Source organism: Amblyraja radiata, chromosome 4, assembly GCF_010909765.2.
Source record: "Amblyraja radiata isolate CabotCenter1 chromosome 4, sAmbRad1.1.pri, whole genome shotgun sequence".
Classification (NCBI taxonomy): Eukaryota; Metazoa; Chordata; class Chondrichthyes; order Rajiformes; family Rajidae; genus Amblyraja; species Amblyraja radiata.
The window spans coordinates 33,619,711-33,634,297 of NC_045959.1; positions in this window are offsets into that span (position 1 = coordinate 33,619,711).

Genomic DNA, 14,587 nt, shown 5'->3' on the forward strand with positions numbered 1-14,587 from the left:
ATTGCAGCAGTCTCCATAGAGTCATAGAGTGATACAACATGGAAACAGGCCCTTCGGCCCAACTTGCCTACACCGGCCAAAAATCTCCCAGCTACACTAGTCCCACCTGCCTGCATTTTAGCCCATATCCCTCCAAACCTGTCCTATCCATGTACCTGTCTAACTGTTTCTTAAATGTGGGATAGCCCAGCCTCAACTACCTCCTCTGGAAGCTTGTTCCATACACCCACCACCCTTTGTGTGGAAATGTTACCCCTCAGATTCCTATTAAATCTTTTTCCCTTCACCTTAAACCTATGTCCTCTGGTCCTCGATTCACCCTCTCTGGGCAAGAGACTCTGTGCATCTACCCAATCTATTCCTCTCATGATTTTATACACCTCAATAAGATCGCCCCTCATCCTCTTGCGCTTCAAGGAATAGAGTCCCAGCCTATCCAACCTCTCCCTATATTTCTGACCCTCTAGCCCTGGCAAACATCCTTGTAAATCTTCTCTGTACCCTTTCCAACATGACAACATCTTTCCTATAAAATGGTGCCCAGAGCTGAACACAATGCTCTAAATGTTCCATATTTTTATTGTTTCCTGAGCAATCTAGTCCTATGAAGAGTAAAACAATAATGAAATTCAGGGACTACTTATGAGTTACAGTTGGTACTGCTCCCCTACAGTTTCAGCATTCTCAGGTTGATCCTGACCATGGGTGCTTTCCGTGTGGGGTTTGCATGCTCTCACTGTGATAGCATGGGTCCCTGTTAGATTGATTGCCTACTGATGGGTATGTAAGAGTGTATATGTTGCAGGACTATGCAGTAATAAACAGGGTGTCCAGGGAATAGGACTGATCGCATTGCTCTGATGGAAGCAATCATTGATGCAATGAGCCGCTTTGCTGTCTGTGTTACTTAATTTTCGTTCAGACTTCGGTCTGAATGACAATAAAGGAAACCCTGTAACCCTGTATATAAGTTAACGTTTCATGTTAAGATTTTTTGTGCCTCTGACATTATATGTGGGGAACCTAGTTGTGCAATGGACTAAAGGTGCTCATCAGTATGCATGCAATTTCTGACATTTTTCAGTCATTCAATGCCTTCTCCTCACCACCCATATCTCACAGCCCAACCTGCCATCCCCACACTCAGTCAACAGATCATATCACACATTGCCCATGAAACTTCACCAACCACCCCTATGTCCCTATGAAGGACAACACTTCCCCGACCGCCAATCCTTACCAGTCATCTCCATCTCCCACCCCCTGATGCCTGGCCAAGGATCACCCACCCCCACCTCTCCAATCCCCAAGCAAAATTCACACACTCCCACATGGACAACTCAAAGTCCCAGTCCTCCATCCTCACCACCGATCCCCCGCAGCCCATCAAATAGTTCTGATCTCTCCATTTGCCAGGCAGACCCACAATCCCAGGGTTCCTTTCTCTGCCACTGTCAAAACTGCCCAGCGCCAACATGAACCATTTGCAGTCATTTTGCTTGAGGGGCATGTGGGGAATTACCTTTGGCCTGATATCCCCAGCAATGGGCCCTCAAGCAAAACATCTGGTGTGCCACTGTGATTCCACTGTCAAATAGGATTTTGAAGCCACTAACAAAATCCAGGCACAGGAGTTTTGGTGATGTTCGTGCCAATTACATTGATGGATCCTAGCTCTAGGAATATGCAATATATTTCACGTCAGATGTCTATTGCCATTACCAGATGTCCAAGACAGATATGGCTCAGCTGCATCAATCACTCAAGTCTTCAAAGGGTATTCCTGCTGAAGTTAAACAAACGTTTCCACTTAGTCAGCTCTTTGGCTTCTGTGAATGAGATTTCCCATCTAACACCAAAACAATGAAAGTTAACCACACAGAACATGAAGCCCTCTATCAAGTTTTCGCTGGCTTTTAAGTACTATCATCTAAAATTCATCCTGTTGCCTTGTGCACAACCATAAATCGTAGCCTCTTCTTTTAGTTGTGTGCCCATTTATTTCTTGAATCAATACAGAGCCCTCAACAATGCCCTCCGGTAAACCATGTCACTGTGTAAAACCTAACATAAACTTAAAATTGCAGCAATCTTCCTCTTCACCATCTCTGTGTCAACTTTCAACGAATTAGTCTTCATCACCAATTCTCCAGAGTTTGTACATTCTCCCTGTGACTTTCTCCCAGGTTTTCCTCGGATTGCTCCTACATTCCATAGATAAACAGGTTTCTAGGTTAATTGGCTTTGGTAAAATTGTAAATTGTCCCAAGTGTGTAGGATATTATTAGTGTACAGGGTGATCGCTGGTCGGCATGGACACAGTAGGCCAAAGAGACTGTTTCTGCACTGTATTTCTAAAGTCTAAAGTCAACCGTGAAACATCAATGGCAGTAAATCAATAGCTTTGTTTACAATCAGCCTGAATTTCTTCATCAGAAATCGAATGAAGACCAGGTCTTCAGATGAGCCAGTGGCCATTGTGAATTGTTGGGTCAGACGATCCTTGTAATGACTTCCAAACATGCGTGGTCTTCACTACATGTTTTATTATAGACACTGGTATAAAACACACACCGTGCCCTAGCTGTCCGTGGTCTGTCACTGGAGCTAGAGAGCGAGAGGGACGTGGGGAGGCTACAGTTATACTGAAGATAATAGGGAGTGGTTAGTAGAGGTGAGGTCACTATGTTAAAGGAGCATGCACTGATCTACATCCTTCCCCTCGGAAACAAAGAATTATGGCAGTGACAGTGCGACCACGACTCATACGCTAGAAACACCCTCCGCGCGTACACCGGCAAGAAACAGTTAACACATTCACGCAAACTCCCCATAACGTACAGGCGGCTTAACCAACCGGCCGGAGCAGGTGCGCAGCCCAACCTCCCCTCCCTCCGCAGGAAGAGCAGGGACGAGAGCCGGGGCGGCGACAGGGGAACGGGCAGGAGAGCTTGGGGGAGAGGGAGGACGAGGAGAGCGGGGAGGTGAAGCGGGAGAAACGGGAGCGGGCGAGGAAGGCGAAGGCACTTCTGATTTTGCCTTATCCACCTCATATAAACCTTGCACATGTCCAGCTTGCAGCAGCCCTTGTGACCAAACCTCTCTGCTCCTCACGTTCTCCATTTTTGTCTCCAAAACTCCAGCGACATATCTGCATTGTTCATTGGCAAATGATAGCAAATTAAATTACTTTGTTTTAAGGAATGCACCTTCACTTCATGTGCAAGAAAGATATAGACTTGAAATACTGATAAGAACCATGGCTTGGCCCTTCTGCTGCCATTATTTTGCGGGCCTTCTGGCTTCTTTAGTTGTACTTCCTTTGGTTGTATTTTGGTGGCAGCTTTCATGTCCATTTAATGTCCCATCCCAATTGTTATCAAATGCAAAACAAACATTAAATAATTCCATGCCCTCCTCTCATCAAGTTTCTCAAATCAATAATTCTGTCATGCTTAAAAAAGAACTGCAGATGCTGGAAAATTTGAAGGTAGACAGAAATGCTGGAGGAACTCAGCGGGTGAGGCAGAGTCTGGAGAGAAGGAATGGGCGACGTTTCGTGTCGAGACCCTTCTTCAGCCTGATGTGGGGGGGGCGGGAAACAGAAAGGAAGAGGAGGGAAATTCTGTCACATTCATTTAATCTCCAGACATTCCAATAAACAATTCCACCATAATTCCAGTGGCATATCTCTTATTTAAAATCTAATTGTATCACTTAATTCACTTTTTAGCCTAATCGATTTCTTCTCAGATGTAATTAATTCCAACAAGTAATGTGATTTTCTTTACTTTTTTATATCAGTTATGCGGCTTCACATAATCACTCAGAATTGGCGACCTTATTTCATTGTTAGTTATATTCTCATAAATTACCGTTGTGATACTCTCACTTGCAGATTATTTGTCTACATACACTTTGCTTTATCAATTGTTTTCAGAGATATCTTGACATATTGCCTTTTAACACTGATACTTGGGACAGCGTTCTGGCATTTCAGAAAGAACATGTCGTTTAGTCAAAATTATTCATTTAATTTTCTCACTTGTCATAAATTTCATGTTCCTTAATGAACTTCCATTTCCTGGCTCGTTCCTCGGTCTTCACCTTTCCATTAAAAAAAGTGTAGAACTTACAAACATATTACATTTGGCCCAATCCATGCATGGTCTCTCACTTTCTCTATGTTGCTCATTGAGAACAGGCAAGACTCATAGACTCATAGAGTCATACAGCACAGAAACAAGCCCTTTGGTCCAGCTTGACATGCTCGCAATTGACCTGCTCGTATTTGACCCATATCCCTCGAAACATTTCCTGGTCATATACCTATCTAAATGTCTTTTAAATGTTATAAATGTTTAAATGTTAAATGTACCTGTCTCAACTAGCTTCTCTGGCAGCTTGTTCCATATACAACCCACTGTGTGAAAACGTTGCCTCGCAGATTCCTATTAAAGCAGGTTCCTATTAAACAAAAATCAAGTCCATGGAATTTTCTTCCTTAAACTTTGAGCATTTCCGCATCTTCTGCTCCTCAAAACCAATTTTGGTCTAATCTTCTTAAATGTTCCTCTTTGGTTTTGTAACACTTTTTCTCATGTGAGATTAAAATGTCTTCAGATTGTTTTTTGGTTTTCAGACCGCCATGGAACTGGGCAGCATAGATAGATGTCCCATGTCCCATTGAGTCAGCACCAAACATCAACCCCCATTTTGTTCCCCTCATATTTCCTCCAGCTACCTCGAGAAAACATCAGTCTCCCACACACACACGAGGGACAAATTACAGTGGTCAGGTAAACTACTCAATGCCTTTGAGAAGTCAGAGGAAACCAGAATATTGGGGGAATCTCACGCAGTCACTGGGAGAATGTGCAAATTCTGTGCAGTTAGCACCCGAGGTCAGGTTTGAACCAGGTTCACTAGAGATAGTAGGAACTCTACCAGCTGCATCACTCCAATCATTCATTTTAAAGAAGTAACATTATCTTCACTGCTTAGCTTCCAAACTCATTTTAACAATCACTTTACCCATGCATGTCATGCACAGGAAGAACTCACGATCACCAATGTGAATTGTTTAGTACACGAAGATTAATTGACAGAGAAAATAATTGACACAGTGACATATTTACCAATTTGAGGGCTTGAGTTTTGGCATCTCCAATAGTTTTTACTACAGAAGTCTGGACTTGCTGTTTATATACTTGCATGGTTCAGCACACACATGCCACAAATAATTGCCAACAATTCGACGTTTATTAAATTAACAGCACAATAAAAATAAACCAGAATCCATGCTTGCTGCAATAACTGCAGCTCCACAACAAGGAAAAGCTTTCATGGATATAAATAAATCCATGGAAATATCCTAAGGAAAAGAAAGCTTTATTGAAGAAAATGTTGGAAAAAATGAATTAAATAGTTCTTTTTATGCCCAGAAGCAATTCAGAAAAGATCTGGGAAATTGCTGATCACCATAATAAAACATGAATTATCTCACGCAATACTGTTGCAGATTATAGCCAACAGGCTCTTTCTCCATCTGTGGTGAACATGATCTTTCACAGCCTTTAGCCATCAATAAATGAAGATACTGAATGAAAGGATTTAAAAAATGTCCAAATAACACTTCATGTCAAAAAAATGAACTTGGGTATTGAATAAAACCAAATTTTCTGGTCAGAAACTGTTCACGAGTCAATGATCACCACTATTTTGCCCCACTGATAACAAAACCAGTATTGAGTATTTGAGTATTTATTATTGAGTATTGCATTATTCAAATGCAAACTCAGCTGCTCTTACGATCGAGTGGCCGACAGTCCCTGAAGAAGTGGGAGATTGCACTCAATCAAGTGATTGCAATCTTTAATTCCTGAGGTGTATTGATCAGGGCAGCAGAGGAGAAACTGTGTTTGCAATCATTGCTGCTTTTAAACACTTTTGCAGATAATTTGTCTATGCATCTTCAACATGGTTGAAATAAATGTCTTCAAACTATTAGTCTTACTTGAGGCTGGATAATTCTGCACTTACACCCTACAGTTCCAAATTCAGAGTCACATAATTGGGTTTTAATGCTTATTTATGGCCCATAATTTCAACAACCTTTGTTGATCCTTCCTTATTGAAACACAAATTCAGGTTATTGCTTCCTCTTCATGACTCAATGATCTAAGGTCAGAAAGACCTTAAAATGATCCCACTAAATCTCTGTTAATGTAGTAATATCCTATTACAGTTACTGTCTGTTCATGCATTTTCAGATTCAGGTAATTCATTGTAGCTTCAGTGAAATTGCAGATGAAACATAAAAACACTGATATATCTCTTCTTCTTAGGCCCCCTTCGGTCATGGCTGACCATAGGTGTCTCCAGGGTTCTAGTCCCAAAATGGAGGACGCCTGTGCGTGACTTTGTTTAATGTAGGGAGACAGATGCACAGACAGCCACCCCACGGTCCTTGACAAATCTGGATCAGGATCCAATGGCATGGAGTCCAAGACGACCAGAGACCCTTTTCTGCTGCAGCCTTCATCCGCCTTCCCAGCCGTTGTGACACTCCACTAAGGTCAGCCATCGTCCTCAGCCTGTTCCACCATTGAGGTCTTGGTTGGATTGCTCTTTGTTAGAGACCTCCCCCTCGACCTTACCACCATGGGTGTCCCTACAAGGAGCATAGCTCCAGACAGCATCGCTCACAGGATCTGAGGACCACACAAGCTTCTCCACCACGACAAGGGGACAATCCATGGAGAAGTAAAAACACTGATATACTTCCAAAGTTAAGTAATGAATATATTATTATTCATTCACGGGAAATCTGTTGCTCATCAGCAGGGAATGTTACTGTGAGTCACTATAGAGTAAGAGTCAGAGTCATGCAGCATGAAAACAGGTCCTTTGAACCAACTCCTCCATGCCAGCCGAGATATCCCATCTTAGCTAGTATATGCCTGCATTTGCCCCATATCCTTCAAATCCTTTCCTGCCCATGGACCTCGCAAAATGTATTTTAAATGTTGCTATTGTACCTGCCTCAACTACTTCCTCTGTCAGCTCTTTCCAAATACCCATCACTGCATGGGTGTAAATATTGTCACTCAGGTTCATATTAAATCCTTTCCACTCTCACCTAAACCTGTGCCCTCTACTTATTGATTCCTGGGGAAAAGACTCTGTGCATTCACCCCATCTATTCACCTCTATAAAATCACCCCTCAGCCTCCTGCGCTCTAAAGGAATCCATTTCTAGCTTGCACACCCTCTCCCCAAACTAATGCTGTTGAGTCCTGTAATATCATTGTAAATCTTCTCTGTGTTCTTTCCAATGTAATGGCAACTTTCTTTCAGCAGGTTGACCACCCTGAACCCAATACTCCAGGTGCAGCCTCCAATATCTTGCACCACTTCTATACTCAATTCTTTGACTGATAGCCAGTGTGCCAAAAGCCTTCTTCATTACACTATATGCCTTTGATGCAAACTACGTACTTTTCCTCCTGTATCTCTGTGTTCTACAACACTGCCAAGGGATCTAACATTAACTGTGAAGGTCCTTTCCTGGTTTGACTTAAGGGCCTGTCCCACTTGGGCATCAATTGCGCGTCACGCAGGTGGCGCGCAAAGATTTTGTGAATCCCAAAATCCTGGGGCGCCGTGTGTGTCCGCGCGTCACTGCCTACATCATCACGTCTCATCACGCGCCATGCGCGCGTAATGCATGCCATGCGCACGTCACGATGCGCGAGTGACGCGTAAATTATGTTGCATCGTGCGTCGTGACGTGTAAATGATGTCGCATAAAAGACGCGCAAGTAATGCCCAAGTGGGACACGCCCTTTACCTGAATGCAACATCTTACAATTATCTGAATTAAACTACATTAGCCAATCTTCAGCCCACTCATCCAACTGATTAAGGTCCGTTTGTAATTCTTGATAACCGTCTTTGCTGTCCGAGAAACAACCTTCCACCACCACCCTCTGCTTCCTCTATAAAACAAATTCTGTAACCAGTTAGCTAGCTCTCCCTCTGGCTCCCATGCGATCTAACCTTCCAGAGTAGCCCACCATCACACTTTATCAAAGTCCATATAGATTATATGTATGGTCATGCCCTCATTAACCTTGTTGTTTACTTCTTCAACAAATAGAATCAAATTCCTGAGACACTATCTCCAAGTACATCTTATCCTTCAAAATGCTCTCCAGTAACTTTCCTACCACAGATGTGAGGCTTACTGATCTATACTTGCCAGATTTTTCTTTGCAGCCCTTCTTAACTAGAGGCGCAACATTATCCACCCTCATTCTTCCAGCACCTCATCCATGTCTAATTATGATTCCAAAATCACAATCAGGACTCCTGCAATTTATTCATGAGCTTCCCACAGTGCACATATCCATTTAAGCCTGACAATTTATCTACCTTCATACTTCTTAGAACAGCTAACTGTAATATGTACAAGACAATATATAGAAAATTGACTGTAATATATACAAGACAATATATAGAAAATTGGTTGGCAAAAAAGGAAACAAAGAGTAGAGATTAACGGGTCCCTTTCAAAATGGCAGGCAATGACTAGAGGGGTACCGCAAGGCTCGATGTTGGGACCGCAGCTATTTACAATATACATTAATGGTTTAGATGAAGGGATTAAAGTAACATTAGCAAATTTGCAGATGACACAAAGCTGGGTGGCAGTGTGAATTGTGAGGAGGATGCTATGAGGATGCAAGGTGACTTGGACAGGTTGGGTGAGTGGGCAGATGCATGGCAGATGCAGTTTAATGTGGATAAATGTGAGGTTATCCACTTTGGTGGCAAAAACAGGAGGCAGATTATTATCTGAATGGTGTCAATTTGGGAAAAGGGGAAGTACAACGAGATCTGGCCGGTCCTTGTTCATCAGTCACTGAATATAAGCATGCAGGTAGAGCAGGCAGTGAATAAAACGAATGGCATGGTGGCCTTCATAACAAAAGGTGTTGAGTATAGGAGCAAAGAGGTCCTTCTGCAGTTGTACAGGCCCCAGTGAGACCACACCTGGAGTATTGTGTGCAGTGTTTGTCTCCAATTGCTGGGCTTGTATAGTCTGTATAGTCTGGAATTTAGAAGGATGAGACGTAATCTTATTGAAACATATAAAATTATTAAGGGCTTGGATACACTAGATGCAGGAAACATGTTCCTGATGTTGGGGGAGTCCAGAACCAGGGTCCACAGGTTAAGAATAAGGGGTAAGCCATTTGGAACAGAGATGTGGAAAAAAAAAATTCACACAGAGGGTTGTGAATCTGTGGAATTCTCTGCCTCAGAAGGCAGTGGAGGACAATACTCTGGATGCTTTCAAGAGAGAGTTAGATATAACTCTTAAAGATAGCGGAGTGAGGGGATATGGGGAGAAGGCAGGAACAGGGTACTGAATGTGGATGATCAGCCATGATCACTGTGAATAGTGGTGCTGGCTTGAAGGGCCGAATTGGCCTACTCATGCACCTATTGTCTATTGTCTATATGATTCTTGGGACAAGAAGATAGACGCAAAATGCTGGAGTAACTCAGTGGGACAGGCAGCATCTCTGGAGAGAAGGAAAGGGTGACGTTTCGGGTCGAGACATCACAGTTATCTTCAGTAAAATCTATTACAGATTTTTGTATGCGGGCATTGTTTCCGGAGGCAGCAGATATTGTCCAACACTGACTGCAATTGAGCTGTGGTGCTTGGCTTGTTTCTTGTTCAAAGGGTGATGGCTATCCCACTATGCTACCTGACCCACTGAGTTCCTCCAGTACTTTGTGTCTTCTTCTGTAAACCAGCATCTGGAGTTCTTAGTTTCTCCTCTATGCTACCCAGATCACTGTTCCAGGATTTTGACTCCGTGATACTCTTTCTTTCTTCTGTCTGTGTTAGAACTGACCTTTACTGCCCATCATTATATTGGCTCAGTTTTAACATCTAACCTAGGCAAAGAAGGTTAATGTGCTGCTACTGTCACAATTAAACCACTCAGACACACCCTGTCTAATCTCTATATCTCTATATTCTCTTTGTTCTGCACATGCTTCCCTCACCCTCTCTCCTATTAAGTAAGTAAGTAAGTAAGTAAGTTTATTGGCCAAGTATTCACATACAAGGAATTTGCTTTGGTGCTCCGCCCACAAGTAACAACATGACATACACTGACAGTTATGAATGACTCAGAAAACACTAAACATTAATAATAATAAAACATTAATGATAAAACACCATTGATCAAGCATGCGAACTGTAGTGTATTTTGGGTACTTGGAACTGACTCAAAAGAACTCTCAGATACAGGAGTAAACTAGCAAGCTTCTTTATTCCAGGACGCCACCATGAGTCTCCCCTAGCGCATGCATCCCCTCGCACAAGACATAACATATGCTAATTACATTATATACATTACACTGCTCCCCCTTTTACTTGGAGGCAGGTAACACCATTTACATTATATACATTACACTGCTCCCCCTTTAGCTTGGAGGCGAATAATACCATTTCTACTACATTAAATATAATTGATTAACACACAGTTGCAAAATTATTTTATTACAGTCATCTGACATTACATCCTCATAACTGTAAACTGTATCTAAACTTAGCACTTATAATGGTTCATTCCACTCATCTTTCTAATCAGTAGCTCTACCTGTATCTCTGCCTCTTCCCTTTTTAAATATCCTAATCTAATTTGCAGATTTCTTCCTGTTCTTGATATTCTGTTAAAGTTAACATTTCCTCTATTTCTGTTCATTATTTGTAGGTGGGATCTGACACATGACTGCAGGTTTTCGTTTTTCAGTCGCTCAATTTCCTGGCGCTGCATATTTATCGGCTCTTGTTGTATAATGACATTCTGCAATGCATAAACGTTTGTCCATTGCTCAGTGAAGGAAGCTCCATGCTGGATTATACTGAAGTGTCCTAATCGCAATCAGTCCTGCATACTTTTGTCTCGACCGACAAGCCTCTCTTCTTTAGACTTTTCTGTTAACTGCTTTTTGCTCATCGTCACACATTTATTTAACCGTTCTTTGCAACGTTTAAGCCTTTTCTGCTGTTCGTCTATTTGTCTTCTTATATCACCTTTCTGGTTATTCATCAAGAAGTAGGACCTATATTGTCCTTGCAATACAGCAGTGGCTTTGATTTGCGCTCTGTATATTTCTCTTACTACATAAGCACGGTAGTGATACTGCACTACAACTGCTGTATAAATCGGTTTGAGGAAGTCTTTCCTATATCGCTTAAGTCTTTTGTATCGTTTCAGCCTTTTCTGTTGTACGTCTTTTGTCTCCTTAGGTCTTTCCTATACCAACTCATACGGAGTACTGACTGCATTTTACAGTAGCTCTATTTTGCTTAACCACCATACTCTTGTAGGCAGTTTGAATGGTAATAGTTGCATCCCTCATTGACTGATATTGCACAAACTGGGATTGCCCTATTTTGCATGCTTTGTACCATCTCTGGATCGAAATGACTGCTTGTCGCATAGCTCTGTACCGTACCCTTAATCGGTAACCACGGTATGCAGTTTGCAGAGTGACTACAGCCGCCTTTTGCATCAAGAAATGCTTTCTTGTAATGCACATTCTAATGAATGACTTAATACAGCGTGCTGCCTTGGTTTTCTCTACCAATACACTGGCTTTGATCCCACGGTATAAGGCCTGAATACACACCACTGCTTCTCTCAAACTCTTATACTGTCTCACTTGGACATCTCTTATCTGGCATGCTCTGTATCGTTGCTGTACAGCAATGGCAGACCAGCGTAGTTTCTTAAAATACTGACGCTGTTTATACAACTGATAATAAGTCTGTATGACCTTGACAGATTTACGCATGCCCCGCAGTTGCCTTCGAACAAGCATTCCACGGTAGGCTGCCTGAAGCAGTACAACGCTTCTGCGTACCTTCATGTAAGTTTCGCGATCACTTTCCATTTGAAGGTGTGCCCTATAATGGGTTTGTACTATTATAGCTGCCAATCTCATTGCCTTGTATTGACGGTATACTCTGTGCCTTCTAAATGCGGCTTGTATTACCGTTGCTGCCTTCTGTTGGTTCCGGATTTCTCTCCGTACCTTCATACCCCTGAATGCAGCTTGAATAGCTAGGGTTGCCCTTTGGATGGCAATTTCTCTTTGCCTTTGACTTCTGCCACTTTGCATTTGCCCTTTGTCCCTTAGCACTTGACCTGTGTCATTTTGCACTTGACTTGTGTCCCTTTGCACTTGACCTGTGTCATTTTGCACTTGACCTTTGTCCTTTTGCGCTTGACCTTTGTCCTTTTGCACTTGACCTTTGTCCTTTTGCACTTGACCATTGTCCTTTTGCACATAACCTTTGTCCTTTTGCACTTGACTTGTCCCTTTGCACTTGACTTGTGTCCCTTTGCACTTGACTTGTGTCCCTTTGCACTTGACTTGGGTCCCTTTGCACTTGACTTGTGTCCCTTTGCACTTGACTTGTGTCCCTTTGCACTTGACCTTTGTCCTTTTGCGCTTGACCTTTGTCCTTTTGCACTTGACCTTTGTCCTTTTGCACTTGACCTTTGTCATTTTGCACTTGACCTTTGTCCTTTTGCACTTGACCATTGTCCTTTTGCACATAACCTTTGTCCTTTTGCACTTGACCTTTGTCCTTTTGCACTTGACCTTTGTCCTTTTGCACTTGACCTTTGTCCTTTTGCATTTGACCTTTGTCCTTTTGCACTTGACCTTTGTCCTTTTGCATTTGACCTTTGTCCTTTTGCACTTGACCTTTGTCCTTTTGCACTTCACCTTGGCCCTTTGAGAGACTCTCTGCCCTCTTTAGTTCAGGGTCCTTGCCTCTGGATACCCTTGGAGGTTTTGGAGAGAAATGAGCCATTAAAGCCTCCTTACACTCCTCATACATTTTATCTGTGGGCGCTGCTGGCAGCAGTAACATACGCACGGTCTGATAATCCTCTCTTCCTAAGCCTAATATGAACCATGCTCTCTTCTTCTCCTCTGCAGCAATATCATTGGAAATGATACAAGCCTCCAAGACTTTGGTCCATTTCTCAAAATTACACCGAGAATCTAACTGGGGCACGTTTCCTACAATTTGAAAAGCCATGCTACCTGTTGCTATTCAGGTGCACTATCTTCTTTTCTCTCACTGTGTATTCTGCACTAGACTTAATCCTTCTACACACTAAGAATGATCCAGCCCACTGACTATTACTAATTCTTATAATAATAGATTTATACTATTAACCAACATTTCATGTTAATAGACATTTAGAACATTTTAACCATATTCCTGCTATGCACACAGATTTACTATTAATAACAGTGACCAATGCATTACATCCAAACAGTCCCGCTTTTACTGTGAAGGAATACTGAACAACGCATTACATTCTACAGTCCTGCTTTTACTTTGAAGAATTTCACCGGTCCAGCTTGTCGGCCTATGGACTCCGGTGCCTTCTCGACCTCTCGAGCTGTCCCCACCGGTACTTTTGCTGCTGGCCTCGCCAGACCTCCACTTTTGCTGCTTTTGCTGGCTCCTCCGGCTTCACCGTTACTTTTGCTGCCGCTGGCTTGCTGCCAAGTCGACTACTGCTGCTCTGCTCACTTGGCTGCCCGCTGTCTCCACAGCCCTCATGACCGGGCTAACTCTACTCCCAACCGGGCTGAAGTGCTTGAGTGCTGTCCTGCTTCTCTCGTGTGGACCCACTCTTTGCTCGGGGCTGGACTTCCTCTCACGTCCGGGCTTTCTCCCTCGGCCAGTCCGCTTCTCTTGCGCGGCCGGACCCTCTTTTCTGCTTACGGTCGGGCTGAATCTGCTCCCGACCGGGCTTTCTCTGCTCACGGCCATCTCTTGCGACCGGGCTTTCTCGCACGACCGGACCGCTTCTCTCTCGGCCAGTTTTTTTTCACTCTGCCGGTCCGCTTCTCTCGCGTCCGGCTTTCTCCCTCGACCGGGATGACTCTTCTCCCAGCCGGACTTTTTTTTTTTTACTCTGCTGGTCCGCTTCTCACGCGGCCGGCTTTCTCCCTCGACTGGGCTGACTCTTCTCCCAGCCGGGCTGACTCCGTTTCGTCGGTGGCTTCACTGGACCTGTCCGAGACCTACCCGGTACTAGGCCCTCACTCAACGTCGTTGGCAGCTCCTGGGCCTGGCTGTGGGCTACACAGCCCTGGAAAACGTCCGAAGTCGGTGGCGGCTACTGGGCCTCTTCTGCCCCTTTGCCTTGGCTACACAGCCCTGGAAAATGTTCCAGGTAAGTTGACACCGTCGCTGTCCTGCTGGTTAGGCTTCCAGCATTCGGCTGCTTTCTTCGGTGACACTTACTTACTGCCCCACTTGTTTTCCTTGCTTCCTGTTCCGACCTTGCTTTTCTTTGGCGCCAATCCAAAACCGTTTGGCGCCAAATCTTTTGGCTTGATGCCGTTCCACTTTGTTTCCAAACACAACCTTATTTTTTTTCTGACAGTCCTTTTTCTTTCCTTTTCTGTTCTTTTATCCTCTTCGTGCTGTTGTTGTGTGTTTTAGTGTAACAATTCACCTAAA